Raw genomic sequence first — 11,972 nt, 5'->3', positions numbered from 1 at the left:
GAATAACCCAATCAGTGGCAGCTTTTATAGGTAAGGATCTACGGCCTTATTCTGTTGTTGACAACACTGGGTTTTGTTACCAGGGGTCCGTTTCACAAAGCAGGTTCAACAAACTCTGAGTCTAACCCTGAACTCTGAGTTGATCTACTCTGAGATAGGAAACTCTGAGTTTTCGGTTCCAGAACAGCTGATTTGAGTTAGTTTGATCAACTCGGAGTAGTTTCACCTGGAGTTAAGCGCGTGCACTACAAGTATAAAAAGACAGCATCAATGGAGCCCTGATTCGACGAGTCACCATGGCAACGGGGAAGAGGAGGGCTACGTTTTTCACCCCGCTGGAAATATTAATGCGCTCAAACGGTTAGTTTGCGCATGTTTTTAGAAAGAAGTGTAACACCTGCTGCAGCAGCAAAACAGAGGGAGACGGCCTGGGAGAACATTGGTGCTCGGGTCAATGCGTAAGTTTAAATGTAGTCCTTTGCAATCACAATAATATTACATGGGGAAACTGCTTGAGTGGTAGCCTATTGATTTATTTCATTTAGGAGCAACCCCACAGGGGAGGAGCGCACTTGGCTGCAGCTTAAGATGAAACATAAAAACATTAGACCTTGGCATAATCTCATGGGGGTACCTCATTCTGATCATGTTTTACATTGTAAAGTAAATATTAAGTGGCTGTTTGACTGTACAGTTGTTTTATCCCCAACATAATGCTGTTTTTACACACATAAATGTCTTCTCATCTATATCATGTTCTGTTAAATAATTAAGCCTATTTAAACTAACACAGACTTCTACTCAGCCAACAGAAAGAAAGCAGATGCCCGTAAAACGGGTGGTGGCCCAGCACCGCCACCTCTAACGGAGGCAGAGGAGCTGAACATGATAAAGATGGGTAGTAGCCGTTTCAGGGCGAGGCACACTTTTCTGACCGCTCTGCATACAGTTGCCTTGCTCAAGTGCTCTGCATCTCCGACGTCCCATTTGCAAAAAAAACACAGCGCAACACACAATATCTGCTGGGATGTGAGATCATGACTTCGGTTGGTAATGTTGGAAATGTAAGGACGGATTAGGTTGTGTATGTAAATGATGGACTGTGACGTGAAACGGTACCGCTCCAAAAGATAATTGTCTGGAAATGCAAGAACATCTATGCGCGGTCTGATAATCATCTCCCGACGAATATTTAATTCTCTGCGCAGTAATGCTGCACCTTCATCCACGGGATCATTATCAAAAGGACATGCCATGGTAGTGAAAATAGTCGCCACCTAATATAACTTCTAATGTAGGCCTACTGACTGATTTTTGCAATGATTTTCTCAAAAAACAGTACTATACTACGCCAAAACTCGCCTGCTGACTGAATGAATGAGGAAATCAAATACCGTGTGTGGCTGAAAGAGGGCGGAGACAGAGAGAAACTCAAGGTTTGTTGAGAAAAACCTGGTCCCGACCAGGTTAGGTTCAAAGAGTATGTTACCATGGTAACTGACCGAGAGCTTAAGTTACCTCTCTCTGTGAAACAGGCTAGAGTTACCCCTCTTTCTCTGGTTTGAGTTACCTCCCTTTGTGAAACGGAAAACTCAGAGTTTCCCTCATTTCAGGGTTAACAGACTCAGAGTTTTCACTAAACCTGCTTTGTGAAACGGACCCCTGTTGTAGACATTGGAGCCAGGACATAAGCTCCCATCATGCAGCCACTTCACAGAAGAGGTTACACCTTCACTTTACCACGAAACCAAAGCCCAGGTAATTTCACAATGAGCCAAGCTAGTCAAGTATATTTATTCTCACAAGTAGGCTCGGCCAGTCAAGGCAATGGTAAAAATTGAAATCAGTATAACATATTTCATATGTCAGTTAACATATTGTTAACAAGCAAATAGCACTACATAAACTCGCGGTTCTAGTTTTTGTGATTTTTGTGCTTTCTCAGAGCACATTAAATGAAAAGGGAGTCCATCTATCTCGCCTGTCTGCCTGCCTGCCTGCCTGCCTGCATCCTTTGATTAAAAAAATAAGCGTGTGCAGTAACGGTGATGCATCGTAGAATCGAATCGTTGACTGGATAAACGTAATGTAATCGAATCGTGTGACCAGTGAAGATTCACACCCCTACTTGCTTCCTATACTGACCAGCAGCGGAAAATTTTCTTTTGCCCTCCCTGGGAGCTAGATAACGTGTGAAAATTAGGAATAGGTCCATTTGCGTCGCATTGTTGTTACAACATTGTTTGACCATTATAAAAAAAAAAACTGTCTTTAAAGCCCAGCACACTTCCTGGTGGCATGGTAACACCCCTGTGCTACTATCTTCTAGGGGTGTCAACGTTTACAATTTGTTCTACACGTGTAAACGGGGCTTCTAACCGACGTGTACCCGGTTACACGTCGGAGATTTATGATCTCTTTCTATCGCAGTTGCGGTAGCACCGATGCCAGCAGCAGTCTCTCCCTCCAACTTGTTCGGGTGTTTCCATCGCAGGTGGTTTAGCATGGATCCTGTGCTGTTGTTCTAAGCCAACTTTGCCTGACATAGCCTACACTCAACTTGATTTCCGCTGGCAGTTTGTTCAAAAAACACACAGTGCTCCGCTTGTTGACCGCCGCCATCGTGTCCCCCAGTCAACTTGAAGTGACGTGACGCGACACTGGCTGTGGCTGCAGGATTTTTTTGTGGTTTTTTTTTAATATCAACGTAACATTGTGCCACATTCATCTATTATGTATACGGATAACTGCACTAGTGGGAACATTTAATTGTATAGTTAGTTAATGTTATTATTAGGGCTGTCAAAGTAGCGTTAATAACGCGTTAACGCAACATCCTCTTAACGCCGTTAATTTTTTTAACGCGCGATTAACGCTCGGTATAAAAAAACAAAAAACAAAACGCGCATTGAAAGATTTACGGCCGTCAGTGGCACCTGTAGTCTTGATCCAGAGGGTGGCAGAAAGGGAATCAGAAGAAGATGCAGCAGGGTTGGCGCTTCGGGAAAAACACGGTGGACTGAAAAGTGAGGAAATTGAGAAAGGACTTACCGTAAAATACCAAATAATAGCCGGGGGGTTTAGTTGTTTCAATCACTTAACAGACCAAAAGGCAATTTGGGACAGGCGTTTAATTCCTTCCTCACAATAATCCTGGATGAAAACATTACAAACTTCTCCAGCTTCTCTGTGAATTCTCTGGCATCCTCCTGTAAGTGAAGTTGTTGCGGCGGAGGAAACGATTCAGCCAACCAGCACTCGCTGCAAACTCCTCATCTCTGCTGTCACTCACGGTGGCGGACATTTGTTTCTCCATCGTCCTGATCATTCTGCGGGACACTCTCTCGTGGCGTGCCCGTTTGCTGATAACTCATCCCCGCATGTTTATCTCAGGCTCCTCGCTAGCCTTCTTCCTTCCTCCAGCAGGCAGCCTGGTCCTGTTGCTGTCCTCCTCAGACAGACGCTCAAGCTCCGTTTCTCTCACTCTCTTCTGGTCTAGCGGCTGCTTCTCCCGAGTTTTCCTCTGCATATTTTAACAGAAAGTTTGAATTTCAAGTCGTACTTTTTATTGTTTTGCTGCACCGGAGCCATGGCGATCATTAATGTGATACTGACTGACAGAAAGCAGCACACTGCGTGAAAAAGGCGAAGAAGAAAAACGTGCAGTGTCAGTGGACACCTCTTCTTCCTTAATTTTTTAAAAAATAAAAAATTAGACCCGACATTTATTTGGAACCGGCGTTTATTTACCAAAATATACATTTGCACCGGCGTTTAAAGGGACCCTGTGGATAATTGAAACCCGTATATTATTTGGTCATTTACGGTATGAACGGCAAACTACTTTCAAAACAGCCAGATGGTTCGGTCGATAGGACAAAAGTTATCTGCATGTACTATCGACATGAAATGACTTACCATCGAAGTACATTGAGTCTCAAATATCACTTGCAAGCCAAACACAGGGCAGATGCAGAGAGCCCCCCCCCCGCCAAAAATGTTCATAATGCAAGCATATTTGCCCTTTCTTATGTTGTTAAAAGTATTAAGAACATTAAAAAATACATCAAGGTACATTTAGAACAGAAAAAAATGTGACAAAAAAATTGCGATTAATTTGCGATTAATCGCGAGTTAACTATGGACAAAATGCGATTAATCGCAATTAAAAAAATTAATCGTTTGACAGCCCTAGTTATTATCTGAAGCTTTCAGTCAACATCTTACTTTCACTTTTAAAAATTGCGTCCGTCCAATTTTCCCTCGGGCGTTGGTATCAATTTATAGCAGGTCGGCTCTGTTACGGAATGTAATCTGTGCTACTGTCGGAAAACGGGTCGGATGCGGTGACCCGTGCAGGACTCTGCTCTAAGTGACCATTTTAATCCTCTAGCCAATTATCAAGCTAAATATCCAACATGCTAGTTAAAGTCAAGGACTGCGGTGGAAGACGACGGTAAAATATTTCCACTGGATTTATTTGTGCCTGAATTTTTAAGGTGTGGCGGCTTTTATTTTGCCGTGGCGGTGCGCCACGGTCAATTACATGTAGGGGAAACCCTGAATACTACATATATTGATGAGAAATGAACAAGGAGGAGGAGGAGGAAGAAAATAAGACGTGTAAACGGTTATTGATTTTTCTAAACGGTTATGATTTGTTATGCGTGTATCCGTTTACACGTGTAGACGTTGACACCCCTACTATCTTCATTCATGGAGACTTGGCTCTAATGTTCCACTTAGGAGTGGTAAAACTGCCTTGCTGTTCTGGTATTTGATTTAATATGAATTCAGTTTTAATATTTTCACAACCCCAATCCAATTAATTATTGAGTCCATGCGGTTGACTATACTTTATATAGGCACTGTATCTGCAAGTGCATAATTGCCTATTTTTGTTCCTCCAGTATGTTATTTAACGCTTGCAAAACTTTTGTGCTGAGCTATGTTCAGCCAAGGTGTGGCCTTCAGGCTTTTGAACTGCTGTGCATATGGCCTGGATTTGTTTCTCCCTTTCTGTGAAATGTAGTTCTGTAATACCATACACATACTGACACAGTTGGATATTTAAGGATTATCAAATGTATTTCTTAGGCAATACAATGGACATCTGCATGCTTTTACAATGTCAGATCTATTGTGTACAAGATACAGAAAAGGGGAGTTTTTCTGAAAGATGATAAGAGACAGAGGGTCTCCTTTGCTTTTCATTTTGTGTGTATGTCCCTCCCCCTTGGACTTGTTTCCAAAATGGCCTCTGTACTAGTGGAAGTGAAAAGACTTTGTTGAGCCTGCTGGTAATTTGAGCCCGGTATTCATGGTCAGAGAAACGAACAAGGAAGGGAGGGAGGTTGTTGGGGAGGAGGAGAAGGGAGTTTAAGAAAGGCTTCCCTTCTTCATATGGAATTTACCTCAGTGGTTCATCGTCTGGTTCTTTTGGAAGTGGCTCAAATAGTGACTCCCTTTGTGAGTTAGGTAGGAGTGAGGTGGCTATTTGTGTGAGACAACGGTCTTCCCTAGGAGTTATAAACAGCCAGTGGTTTATTGAAAAATGGCTCTGAATGGGGCACCATGGGATCCACTCCATGTTATCATGTCTTTGTATGTTACAAATCCGTGTTGACCATTCATGTCACCTTTCATGTTTCTTTTCTTGATGTATTTAATGAGAGGAATTGTTCTTATCCACCATTCAATATCTGTCTCCATATATCCTCACCTGTATGTCTCTGTTCTCATTGTGGTCATTGGAGTTGTAGCAGAATGTTACCTGCTTTTGTAAACAAAGGCCAGCTGACGGTTCTTGTTGCTACCTACCAGTGTGTGTGTAGCTGGATCCAACTGGATGGGGCTGACATTCTCCATTTGACAGTGAGGACACTTGAACTGACCTTGACATTATTGGAAGTCCCCAGCCTTGCCAGGGGACCACGAGAGAAATGTCATGCATCCTGTTGCTGTGACTCTTTACTGCTGAACTAGCCTCTGTTTGAATGTTGTAATGTCATTTTTTTGTTGTCTAAGAGAGGCTTATCTTTTTTGGGAGATGCGCTTGTGGTGAATCTGATCACTCTGTTGTTTATAAGGTAACAGACTTCTGTGTGTCTGCCCAGGGAATGACCTTGCTATAAGCCAAATTCTCTCGTCAGCATGTAAACGGAGTTCAAGAGGGCCTGCTTCTTTCTGCAGCCGTGGCTGCTGTCTCTGGCTCTGCGTCTGACTTGGTGGCTGAGCAAGTGAGCAGGCAGGGAGGACAGAGAGGAAGAGAGAGCCAGTAAGAGCAGAGGAGTGTGGGTCAACGTTTCAGAGGAGTGTGGTCACATGACAAGAGGGTCGGTGTCATGTTCGATGACTCACCCCTCCTGGCGTCTGGGAGGAATGCGCCTCCTGCTGGTTCCCTTTGTTAGTGCATCCTGATGGGAGCCTGAATGTAAGATGAGCTATAAAGCCCCTGGGTGGTTTTCTGCTCCTCGAATAGCCCCCCATCCCTCTTTCCCATGCTGAAAGCCTCTGTGTGCACGAGAGACGACATATACATTTCAAGTTATCATTATAGATGCAGATATATGAAAGCTCTCTCATATTGTCATGTAAAAGACTTAATTGTCAACATGAGTCAGCAAATTTGGGTCCTGATCAGGAGTGTAGAAGATGGATTCCAGTGTTGTGTTGTGATTTCTGAACTCGACTACCCTTTGTCAATGTTCAACTGAGATAGCTGTTGCCACTTTTAAGTACAGGAGCATGGTTTATATGTGACCCAGCTTCCCTTTTTTCACTTTGCTTTTAGTAGTTATTTTACTAGTAACTATGCCATGGGTAATTTTGATTTGAGATGATGTAGTGTGAGACATTTTTTTAAAATAATGCACTAAAAGAAAATGTGACTGGGAATTCCCCCATAGGATGAATTAAGTAATTGGGCCATCCATCTCAACCTTTTGTACCTCTCCCCAAGGTGACCTATTCTTGTTTAATGGTCTTGTTGACGTTGCTCTGTTTTTTATACAATAGAATAACAGTTTTAGTAACAAACTCTGCCGTGGATAATTTGTACAGGTAGATTTTAGCATAAATTCAAGAGAATAGCCAATAAGCCTCCTATTCCACGCATTTTGATGTGTCATAGCAGGAGAAGCAGTGGAGTAACAGATTCCATTTAATTGCATTTTATGTTGTATCAGTTGCAGGCCACTGTTTTGTGCAATTTGAATGGACTGATACACTAGCCCTTTTCATGGAGAGACTCATTATTGCCGCACAGAAGGATTGTCTTTATGCTGCTTTTCTTTGTTCACATTGAACCAAGCAGTGCAAGCTTAAAGCTGCTCCAGTGTGTCATTTCATACAGCATGCAGGCGTTGCGGAACCAGAAGAGGTGTGACAGCACACATCATAACTTTAACATCCGTGTTTTTTTTTATGCATTTATATTTCCACCTGTTAATCTAAACATGTAAAAATGTGTTGTTATTGAGGTCCTTTCCCCCCATGCACTGTGGAAAGTCACAAAGTTAGTCTCTCTCTCTAAATGATATAATCACCATCAGTAAACAACGAACCCTGTCTGGTAGGCACTTCGGAAGAGGGATGCTGTTCTCTCGGGGAAAGTTCACTGAAGTTCTGTTGGGAGGGCTTGCCTTCACAGTGAAGGTTCCATAGATAGTATTGCCATTCTCACTGTCCTTTCAATTCAGGAATCGTGTGCTGATACTCCTCCTCGCCATCAGTATTAAAGTTACAGTTGTGGAGAGGGGGGCTCTGGCAACTGGTATTGGAAAAAAAATCGCCGCGGCTATGAGACCTTTAGATAAAGACGTTAAGTGAACTTTCCCCTGCCATCCCTGCCTGCAATTTAGTTAGAAAGGATCCGCTTTTTACTGAGGGTGTTATTTAGAGCTAAAAACATAAATTTCTTATTGTCCAAGATAGAGATGCACCGATCGATCGGCAACCGATCGCAATTGGCCGATAATGCCCCCATCGGTTTTGATCGGAGTTCTCAAAATAGATCACATCAGGCCGATCTGATGACGTTTAAGTATAAAGACAGTGCATTAACTGCATGCAGGGAGGGAATTTCATGGCCGCCGTTGCCCCGCACTTTGGCCTTGATGCCCCGTGAAAAAAAAACTCATCGTACAGCCACAGTGGCCTCTGTGCCCCTGGCCCGGTCAGCGTAGCGAGCTTGCCTTTAATTACAGCCACCTGAGTGCACAGTAGTCACTCACAGTAACTTCAGTGAGTCCGCGGTTCGCGCAGGTGGAGTCTCATCATCACGATGATCTCACGTGAAAGCCTCTCAAACAGCAGCAGCGTTTCAAAACAGAAGAATGAAACTTACAGCACAGCGAGCGAGCTCAGCCAGTTTTGACATGATACGTAACTGACTTATGTGGTAGGATTTAGTCCGGTAAAGTTGGAAATATATTCACAGATTCGAACTTTCCGGATCAATAACTCATAAGTGAGACCTTGTAAAAACAGAAATGACGGCTCTTTTCTACCGTAGTAAGGAAGACAACGAGCTACAACCGTATGTTAATCTAAACGAGCGTCTGGACATTAAATCTGGTCTGTATGGTCAGCCAGCTGTGAGACGAGGGCGCAGGGACCGTCTACAAAGTACAACACTGAAAAGAGAAACAACAAAAAATTCAATAACTTCGCTATTATTCAGAGTGTAGTGCCACCAAAATCACTCCACACATCAGTGGTCTCCTGCTGGTTATTCTACAATTTTTTGTTTGGAAAAAATGTGCTTTGCCATAATTTTGGGGAATTTCTATTGGGAGAAATATTCAATAACACTAATATTCAGTGTGGTGTCACAAAACCCACCTCACCCTAACCCTACTTAACAAAACTACTTTCTAATGTAACTTTAACTTTGATTTTGGTATTAAAAATGTTTTAATACACAATCCATGTCTTATTATAAATTAGGATGTTATGGTATCAGTCTGAAAGGTAAATCAACAAATTTTACTCAGTGGCCTTTATGCCCTGTCATGTGGCCTTGGTGCCCCTGAAAAAAAAAACTGAAGGCCAAATGGACTTGCCCCTAAAATAACAAAATTCCCACCCTGACTGCATGCATTCCCACTAGTAAGCTACAGTTACTCTATGTAAGCTGAGACCAAGTTGTCTCTAAGAGAGTCTCTAAAATGTGAGAAATTGCACATTGCCTCAGCCTGCAATAAAACGGTGGTCAATTCATGATACTTTCTCATCTCCTAATTTTTATACTTAATAATACAATATCAATGTTGTGTAAGAAGAATCATTAATTAAATATATGAAAGTTACGAAGAATTTATGGATTTGACGCTGTGATCGGTGATCGGCAATATCGGGATCGGCAGATACTGCTTTCGGTGATCGGTGATCGGCCCCAAAAATCCTGATCGGTGCATCTCTAGTCCAAGATGCATGGTGGGTTAGGAACTCAATCACAACACATTATAACTGCATCCATATGAATATAAACAGTTGCCTGATACATTTTTAGAGTAAGGTGGAAACCAGGGGTAAACTCATGGAAAAAAAACACATGGATATTGCCCATATGATGTATACCATCATGCCTGTTTTTTGGTTCTGCAGTGCCAGCATTCTGTATGAAATGACACACTGGAGTGGTGTTGCTTGGTTCAGTGTTAGCAAACAAAGGCAGCGAGAATATGTTCCGGTGATAACGCAGAGTCTGTGTGAAAAGAGCTAGTACCTACAACAACACAATAGTTATCTCTAGAACACTCTTGGCTCTGGAAGCATCATAATAAGTTCAAGAAAGCTTTTAATTGAATGCAAAATTATAAATTCCTGAGTGCAGGAATCAGCTTTTCAAAGAATCTATTTTAGAGAAATGACAAACTCTGAAACAGCAAAAATAATTAATTTTAGGCATTATCTTTGTTTAACATTGTTGGGGCAGATACCAGCATTTAGGTGACAGATGAGATTACAACACTTAAACATAGATTTTGACTATAACCTCACTGATACTTGTTTATAGGGGCACTGCCATATGGGAGCAAAAAATTCAATACATCTGACGATATAAATAGATTTCTTGCAGTTATCCTTCAAATGTCTTTTTTTAACACTTACAAAAAATATAAAAGTAATGTAACTGATGCAGACTATTTAAAGTTTGACACTGAACATATGATATATTGTAGACAGTAAAATTCACTGGGAAGTATAAAAAACAAAACTTCTTTGTCTGCATTTTTAGTCTCTAAAGAATAATCTTTTGGAGCATATCGGACAACATTTATGGCAAAACCAATATATCTGTGCATCTGTAGCCCTTTTTAGATAGAAAAAGCGGCACATTTGCTCCAAGGTAAGGGCAGCAATGTGCCGCCCTGTCTTTCTAAATCAGAGGTGTAATATTCCTCCTTTTCCTAAAGCCACCTCTGGGGTAGGCGTAAACATGTGGTGTGACATGAAGCATGAAGTTTGGCTGTGAACGAATTTGGAGACACTAGCATCTCATGGATCTCAGTGGCTGTCCGGTTGCTCATCTTGACGTCCGCGGATGAAGTGATAGACTGACTGCTGTGATCAGCTGTTTCTTGGTTTTAAAACTCCCCAGCTGTGGGTCGCACAACAGCGCAGGTCATCGACACCTCCGCCCACCTCACGCAGGGGCCGGCACATTGACGCCTAGGATTTAGATAGCAGGCGAGGCGGAAATGAGTGTACCCTCCGAGCCGGCAAATCTGCGGACCAAAACAGACCCCCAATTTTCCGGCCTCTGTCTAAAACCGCGGACTTAGCCGCCAAAAGGACGGGCAAATTGGTGGCTTGCTGCCCTGTCTATAAACGGCTTGTGATATGGCAACGAGAGAGAGAGAGACTCTGTCGCAATAAATAATCGATATACTGACGGCAAATATCGATATTTTATTACAACACACATTATGGATTTACCCCGTTGTCACCGTCAGTACTTAATCTCTCCTGTTCTGTTTGTGGGGGCGCTACTCCCGTAAATGAGGGTAAAGTAGGCGTAAGCAGCGGCCGGTGAAGAAGACGAGTTAACAACAGAAGAAGAACAGATGGAAGAATGGCGGAGAATACGAACAACGAAAAACAAATCAAAGACCCACAAGTCTCCACTCGAAAGTGTGGACCCACTTTGGCTTTTACGAGACAGATGACGGGAGAACACTGGTGCGGTCGTTATCGCCGTCAGCCGGGGAGGGGGGAGCGTTCGTCCGTCCCCCGGCTCCTCGCCGATGAACGGACGCTCGTCACTGTCAGCCGGTGGGCGCTTCTTTTTTTTAACGAGAAGACCGCGGCAGCCCACTAACCACCCGCTATAAAGCAGCGAACACTGAAAATGTTCCACGCTGTTCCACCGTCTGGAGAGAACCCTGAGCTGCCTGGAGCAATGAAGTGCATGAACATTAATAACATATCTTATGTAAACCAGGACAGTGCTTTCTGATACTGTTTTAGTTTTACAATAGCTAAACAAGAAAAGAATAACATAAAAATGTAATAAAATATTGGCCACATTTCAGTATGCAACCAGTTATGTGCAGAGTTATGTTCACCCATCCAGTACCTGAGAAGTGGGAACATAAAAGTGCTATGGGTCAACCTGGACACATCAAGGCATATTACATTTATAAAAAAAATAAATGCAATAGATGCATAATAAATATATGTATATTTCTATTTCTATATATATTCTATATTTCTATTTCTATTTCTCTCTCTCTCTCTCTCTCTCTCTCTATCTATATATATATATATATATATATATATATATATATATATATATATATATATATATATATATATATATATTATATATATATATATATATATATATATATATATATGTATGTATGTATATATATATATATATATATATATATATGTATATGTATATATATATATATATATATATATGTATATATATATATATAATTAGTGCAGGTTTTTTCCTA

This window comes from Sparus aurata, chromosome 6, assembly GCF_900880675.1.
Source record: "Sparus aurata chromosome 6, fSpaAur1.1, whole genome shotgun sequence".
Classification (NCBI taxonomy): domain Eukaryota; kingdom Metazoa; phylum Chordata; class Actinopteri; order Spariformes; family Sparidae; genus Sparus; species Sparus aurata.
Note: the sequence above shows the minus strand (reverse complement) of the source record.